Here is a 7,346-nt window from a genome sequence, read left to right on the forward strand (position 1 = left end):
GAGGAAGTGAAGAAAGTGGGATGCTTGTGCATTGCTGGTGGGAATGTAAAATGGGCAGCCATTGTTGAAAAAGAGTAACTTCACTTATCAAAAACTTACATATATAATTACCATGTGATCCACAATTCCACTTCTGGGTACATATCCCAAGGAATTGAAAACAGAGACTCAAAAAGATATTTGTATACCATATTCATAACAGCATCATTTGTAACAGTCAGTAGTTACAATAACCAGCATGCCCATCAGTGGAGAAACAGATAACCTGGATATGAGATATACACACCATAGAATATTATTCTGCCTTAAAGAGGAAGTATATTTTGATATCTGCTACAACATGGATGAACCTTGAAGATATTATGCGCATTGAAATAAGTCTGTCACAAAAAGATGATATTGTACGGTTCTACTTACATGAGTACCTTGATTAGTTAAATTCATAAGGACACAAAATAGAATGGTGGTTGAAAGGGGCTGTGGAGAGGAAAGAATGGGGAGCTACTGCTCAATAGTACAGAGTTTCAGCTGCAGAAGATGAACAAGTTCTGGAGATGACTGGTGGTGAAAGTTGTGCAACAATGTGAAGGGGAGTCTGTCTTGGACCACCCATTTTAAAGTCACAACATTTACATATTTCATTTGATTTTGTAAACTCTTTTTTTCCCCTTGATTATGAGACTCAGTCCCAGTTTCCATGGTGGCTTTCATACTGTGTACCGTTTCCTATGTTTTCCTGAACTGTTTCCATGAAGGAAGTGCTGGTTACACATGCACCACACTTAGGATTATTTCAAACTCTTGCCCTGAGTGCAAAACCTCTATTCTTGTATTCCTGATTGTCCCATACCAGAATAATTGAGTTAGGACTTCAGAAACTCTGGGAAATTCTAGCTATCCAAAACACCTCATCCTTGCTTGTTTTGGAACCACTGGTTTGGATGGCTCTGGAGCTTCTTGTCTTGAAATTTTAAGTAGGATGAGAGTATTTATACACTTCGGGAGTAAGAAAGAGTTGTGCTTGGATATAGAGGACTATTGTAATCTTAATGTAATCTCTGGAGATGGTGCATTTATAGTCCATGTCTCTGAAACTTTGAGAACTTGAAAACACTTATTTAATGGCATCATTAGCCTTCCTCTCAAGTCTTCATCAAACTTCTTTCAAAGCAATTGATAACCACAGTATCTTTGAAGCTATTCAGTAGAGGCCCCAGGCCAACTTCCTGATTAACTGGAGTATTAACTCCTTACCCTAGAAACCAGTGGCAGTTACTGCCTTGGAAAAATGTTTTGAAAAGGAAAGATCCCGAGTGAGCTCAGCACCATTCTTAGAGACAGAGTAGGGAACATAATGACCTTCAAGACTAAGGAGAGTGGGTGGGGCTGGCTGGGAAAGCAAAACAGCCTGCTCTTCAGGGAGTGGATTGTTGGACTTGACAGGAGTTCTTCTAGGAAACACGGGATGGAACTTTGATTTTGCAGTTGGAAGGAGCTCAGAGACTGAGAGAAACACAAGGAGGAGGTAGAAGGTAAGGGGGAATCAGGGTCATTATGGAATCCATACTAACTGCTTCAGTTCCCTGGCCCCTGTCCATGTTTCTTTAAGCCCCTCCCTTGAGCAAGCACCTGTTTTGTGAGGGACTATTTCCTATGGAACTGAGATTCACAGAACCAGGTACCTCATTAAGAAATGTCCTCATTACACTACTGAAATACATGATGGTGCATGTTCTAGTTTCCTGTTTACACCTCTCTTTGGCCTTTCCTCTCTTTCCAAAAACAAAACAAAACAAAACAAAACAAAACAAAACAAAACAACAACACTTATTCAAGGAATCTCAAGTTATAGTAGTTATTTAATACATCTATCTATTCATTTTCTCTGTTCTAAATGCCTCTTTTGTTTGCTTGTTACAATTATGAGCAGATCCTTATCCTGTGTAGGGAGGGTTGGAGATTGGAGTGTGGAATCCAGAAGGAGGAGGTATTCAGATCCTGGCTTGCCCTCTGGAAGCTCTTAGACTATAAAGGAATGTAAGGAACACACTCAGGTCACCAGTTGACAGATAGGGAAAATTAGCTTCAGCTGGCCATCAGGATGGGCGAGTGGAAAGGGGAGGAAGGCTGGAGATGGGATCGGTCAGGGTGGCTCAGGAAAGGCTTCCTAGGTGCAGGAAAGTTTTAGAATAGGACTAAGAGAGGCTGCAGGGTCAAAAGTGGGCAGAAAGGAGTGAGTAGGGCATCTCTAGCAGGGCGTGTCACTTATCCTGGCCACTGGCTCATCCCAGGAAGGGTAAGTCAGGTTGTGAGGAGCTGAGTCAGGAAAGAAGTGATGTATCTGAAGGTAGGGGGAGAATTAGGGTGGGGCTCTGGCAGCTGAGTCAGAGAGCCTGGACTGAATATAAACCATTGGAATAACTGTAGATTATTGCACGAGATTGGGGATATCTGAACATATCTGAAGATAATGTTTCTCTATGGTGTTAGAACTGGATTTGTGGTAGGCTCTCTCAGGCTTTCCAAACATGGGTATCCTTTCTCTTCTGTATGGTTGGTTGTTCATTTGTTCTGTCTGCACCTGTTCGAGTCATAAAAAAATGATTATTTAATTCCCAGATGTTTTGTCCTTTGGGTTGCTTCTCTGGAATCTTGATACTTTGTCTGTAGGCCCACTTTCCCTCATCTTCATAAAAAGTGGAAGGAGCACAAAGACCACCCTGCACAGCGCAGTTGAAGGAAATATAAACTATCAAGCATTTCCCCCTCTTACCCTGCCATGCTGATGGTCCTCCTCTGGGATTCCTGCTCAGTGTCCATGGTTGCACTTCAGAAGAGTGTATGACATTTTTTTTTTTTTTTTTGAAGTGACCCAACTCAGAGGGGTCTCTGATTCACAAATCTTGAAAACCACTGTTGTGTCTTTGTTGAGTGGTAGGTGGCTGCAGATGGTTCCCGGAGAGAAAAATGTGGCAGAAGAATCCTTAGTGTCAACTACTAGAGCTTCCAAAGACAGACGAAGGGGCTGGAAGAGAGAGGAATTGGATTCAGTGGGATCTAGTAGCAGGCGTGCCCCATCTTTCCTGTTTTTCACCCTCTTTCTAGCAGGTATTCCTTCTTTGTATTCTCCATATCCTGGCAATTACAGGATTCCATTTCCATTTTCAATTTCAATCATCTGAATGTCTGTCATTTACCCGGTTTTCTACCAGGTGCTCTAACAACATTGTCTCCTGCAGTCTTGTGTTGAACCTGCAGTGCACAGAATGGAGTCAGTACTGCCCTCAGTCATGGCTGTTTGCACCATCGCTTCCTGTCAGGCCCCTTTTCTTTCCTTTTCTTAATTTTTGTTTTATTTTTTTTTTATTATGCCCAGTTAGCCCCTTTTCAAGGCGTTTTATTATCCTGTTTCATCCTTATCTCTATTTGCATTTCCCCTCCTCAGTGGAGGCCTTTTTTTCAGTTATTTAACAAATGCTGTTCCAGTCCACGTTTTATGTTTGTTTCAGATACATTCACCCATTCAACCACTACAGCGTCCAATTGTGTATGTATTCTGAATTCCAGTAAGATCATGCTTCAGATGGTGCCTTGGTGACACTGCCACCAGCAATATGTATTAGTTTCTATCTTCTTATGCAAATCTCATGTTGATCCAGTGACAGAGAAGCTGGGCATGGAGCCCACTGAAAAAATATTAAAAAACAAAAACAAAAACAAAAACAGAATGTTTGGTGGTATTTGGTACTTTTTCTGGAGGGGAAGCAGGATTAACTTCTCTATGGTCTCTTTTGGTGTCAGTTTCTGTGATACTTGGGCTGCAACAACTTACATGCAGCCTCTGATTCTCAGTTGATTGGTTGAACACCATTGTTCAGTAAATATTTATTGTTTCCATAGGCATTCTGGAAGAATAGCACGTACCAGAAGAATCTTGGAACACTGAAAAAAGAAAATAAAATGATATAAAGATAAAAAATAACCAATTAAATTAAAAAAAAAGAAGAAGAAATATGAAGCAGCAGCTCTGAAGCCTGAGCAAAGGACCCCAGTGGTCCCCACCCAACTTGGCTTAACTCAGCCTCACTTAACCAGATCCAGCACCCTTGGCTGCCTGGGCTTGCCACAGCTCTCTGATCCTTAGAATCTTCTTCAATTCCAGCTAGAATGCTGCATCAGGCAATTTGCAGGTTTGGTCAAAGGCTGGTAAGCAGACGTCCACTGGAGAAAGAAGTGTATGAGTATAGATCTGGCATAAAACTGAACACTCTGGATTTAGTGGTCCTGGGTGTGGGCCGCACAGTGGGTGTCGGTGTATACTTCCTGGCTAATGAGGTGGCCAGTAACCAAGCAGGACCATCCATTGTGATCTGCTTTTTGGTGGCAGGTCTAACATCACTGTTGGCTGGGCTGTGCTATGCGGAGGTTAGTGCCCGGGTCCCCCATTGTGGCTCGGCATATCTCTACAGCTACGTCACTGTAGGTGAACTCTGGGCTTTCATCACTGGCTGGAACCTCATCCTCTCCTTTGCTGTTGATGCATTTGTTATGATCCAGGCCTGGATCTTATGTTTTGACATCTTTGTTGGGAACCGGATCTCTGAGACCCAGCAAGAGACCATCTCACAGTATGTTCCCCAAGTCATTGCAGACAATCTAGGCTACTTTCTTGTCATCTTTCTGTTTTTCAGCATGGAGCTGCAGCATATGGGTTGGCGTGGCCTCCTCAGAGTTTTTGAAGTGCTTACAATGGTGAAGCTTTTGGTTCTCAGCTTTTTCATCATCTCTGGCTTCATTAAGGGGGACCTGCACAACTGGAAGCTCACAGAAGAGGACTACATACAGGCTGGACTCAATGGCACCTCTCACTTGGGCCCTCTGGGCTCTGGAGGATTCATGCCTTTTGGCTTCCAGGGGATTCTCCGTGGATCAGCTACCTGTTTCTATGCATTTATAGGTTTTAGCGTTATTGTTACGAGAGTCAAAGAATCCCACAATCCCCAGCGTTCCATCCCCAAAGGCATTGTGATTTCACTGCTCATCTGCTTTTTTGTGTATTTTGGTGTCTCTGCATCACTTACACTCATGGTTCCTTACTACCAGCTTCAACCTGGGAGCACCTTGCCTGAGGCATTTCTCCATGTTGGCTGGGTCCCTGCCTACTATGTTGTAGCTTTTGCCATTTTCTGTAGTACTTTTGTCATTACCTACTGCAGCTTTACGTACCCCATATATTTATTGATATCCATGATGGCAGAGGATGGTCTCTTGTTCCCAGTTCTTGCCAGGTTTGCTCTTGGCACAAATGGCCGTATCTTGTCCACTCTGATCCTTGGCATTATCACAGTAATCATGGTATTCTTCTTTGGACTCAATGAACTTCTGGATCTGAGGTCAGTTGGGACCCTGGTATCTTATTCCTTGATAGCTTTTTGTGTTCTCATCACCAGGTATCAGCCTGAAAGGAGGAAGGAAGAATATGAAAAAGAGCTGCAGGAAGAGAATGGGAGAAATCAAACACAGGGGCAGGAGGAGACCGTACCTGCAGTAGGGAAGCTGACTCTGCAGGGACTATTTTTTCCAGGCAGCCCCACCTCCACTCCACTCTCTGGATGGGTTGTCTATGTTTGCTCCTCACTGCTTATTCTGCTGCTGACTGTCCTCTGCCTGGTGCTGGCCCACTGGCCAGGTCTGCTTTCTGGAGACCCAGGGCCGATCACAGTGGTTGTGCTGCTCCTGGTGCTCATCACTGGGATAACTGGGGTCATCTGGAGACAGCCTCAGAGCTCCTCTCCCCTTCCCTTTAAGGTCCCTGCTCTGCCTCTCCTCCCACTCCTGAGCATCTTTGTGAATGTTTGCCTTATGATGCAGATATCAGTTGGCACCTGGCTGAAATTTGGTGTCTGGATGCTGATCGGGTTTGCTATCTACTTCTGCTCTGGGATCTAGCAAAGCCTGTCACTTAACCCTGCTTATGGACCCAAGTCTAGACCTTGAACTCAGCAGTACCAGTATGTATTTGGCTTGACATCATCACACTAAAAAAACACTAATAGAGCTTCATATTTATGGTACAGTGAAGGATGTGTTTGTGCTCCCCCCCTTTTTTTTTTACTTTGTACTCTTCACTTGTGTCTGTAGCTGCTTACTGACTTTTACAGAATTCATATTAGAAGACCTTGATAAAATGTTTTTCTTTTCGGGGCACCTGGGTGGCTCAGTGGGTTGAGCCTCTGCCTTCAGCTCGGGTCATGGTCTCAGGGTATTGGGTTCGAGCCCCACGTTGGGCTCTCTGCTCAGCAGGGAGCCTGCTCCCCCCTTTCTGTCTGCCTACCTCTCTGACTATTTGTGATCTCTCTCTCTCTGTCAAATAAATAAATAAAATCTTAAAAAAATGTTTTTCTTTACTTTAGTTAAATATTCACTAATGAAGGAGATGCCTTGTTGCAGAGTCAGTAGACCATGACTCTTGCTCTCAGGCTGGTGAGTTTGAGCCCCACATTGAATGTAGAGATTACTTAAGAAAATATCCAGTAGCAGAATTACTGGATAAAATGATAGTGCCGTTTTAAACTTTTTGAGGATCTTCCACACTGTTTTCCATAAGTCCTGCACCAATTGACATTCCTACCACTAGTGCATGAAGATTCCTTTTTCTCCATATCTTTGGCAACACTTGTTTTTCTTGTCTTTTTGATTTTAGCCCTCATGACAGTTATGAAGTGACATCTGATTGCATTACTTAAAGGAGTTTAATATATTTAAATTTTTGATGTTCAGTTAGCCAACATATAGTAATCATTTTTATTTCCTTGATAATGAGTAACACTAAGCATCTTTTCATGTGTCTTTTGACCATCTGCATGTCTTCTTTGGAAAAATATCTATTCAGGTCCTCTGCCCATTTTTTTAAATTGTATTTTTGTTGTTGTTGTTATTGGTTTGTAGAAATTCTCTATGTATTTTGAGTATTAACCCCTTATTGATATATTATTTGCAAATATCTTCTCCTATTTTGTAGGTTGCTTATTTTTTGTTATTGATGGTTTCCTTCTTGTACAAAAGTGATTTTTTTCATGAATTTGAAATGATATATGCACCTCTATGTTTATTGCAGCATTATTTACAATAGGCAGGATATGGAAGGAACAGAAGTGGGCATCAGTAGAAGATTGGATAAGGATGATGTGGTCTATATGTACACCCAATGGACTATTACTCAACCATAAAGAAGAATGTAATCTTGCCATTTGTAACAACATGGATGAAGTGGGTGGATATAATGTTAATATAAATATGTCAGTCTGAGAAAAACAAATGCCATGTTTTCTGTCTTATGGAGAATT

The 7,346-nt window shown here is 42.3% G+C and overlaps 1 pseudogene across 1 annotated transcript; it reads left to right on the forward strand.

The window, feature by feature from the left end:
* Positions 1 to 4,167: 4,167 nt before the first annotated feature.
* On the forward strand, positions 4,168 to 5,949 carry LOC309870285 (cationic amino acid transporter 3 pseudogene; annotated as a pseudogene). Its single transcript has one exon. The product of its transcript is annotated as a cationic amino acid transporter 3 pseudogene (transcript).
* Positions 5,950 to 7,346: the final 1,397 nt, after the last annotated feature.

The sequence above is a fragment of the Mustela nivalis genome (assembly GCF_964662115.1).
Source record: "Mustela nivalis genome assembly, chromosome: 7".
Taxonomy (NCBI): Eukaryota; Metazoa; Chordata; class Mammalia; order Carnivora; family Mustelidae; genus Mustela; species Mustela nivalis.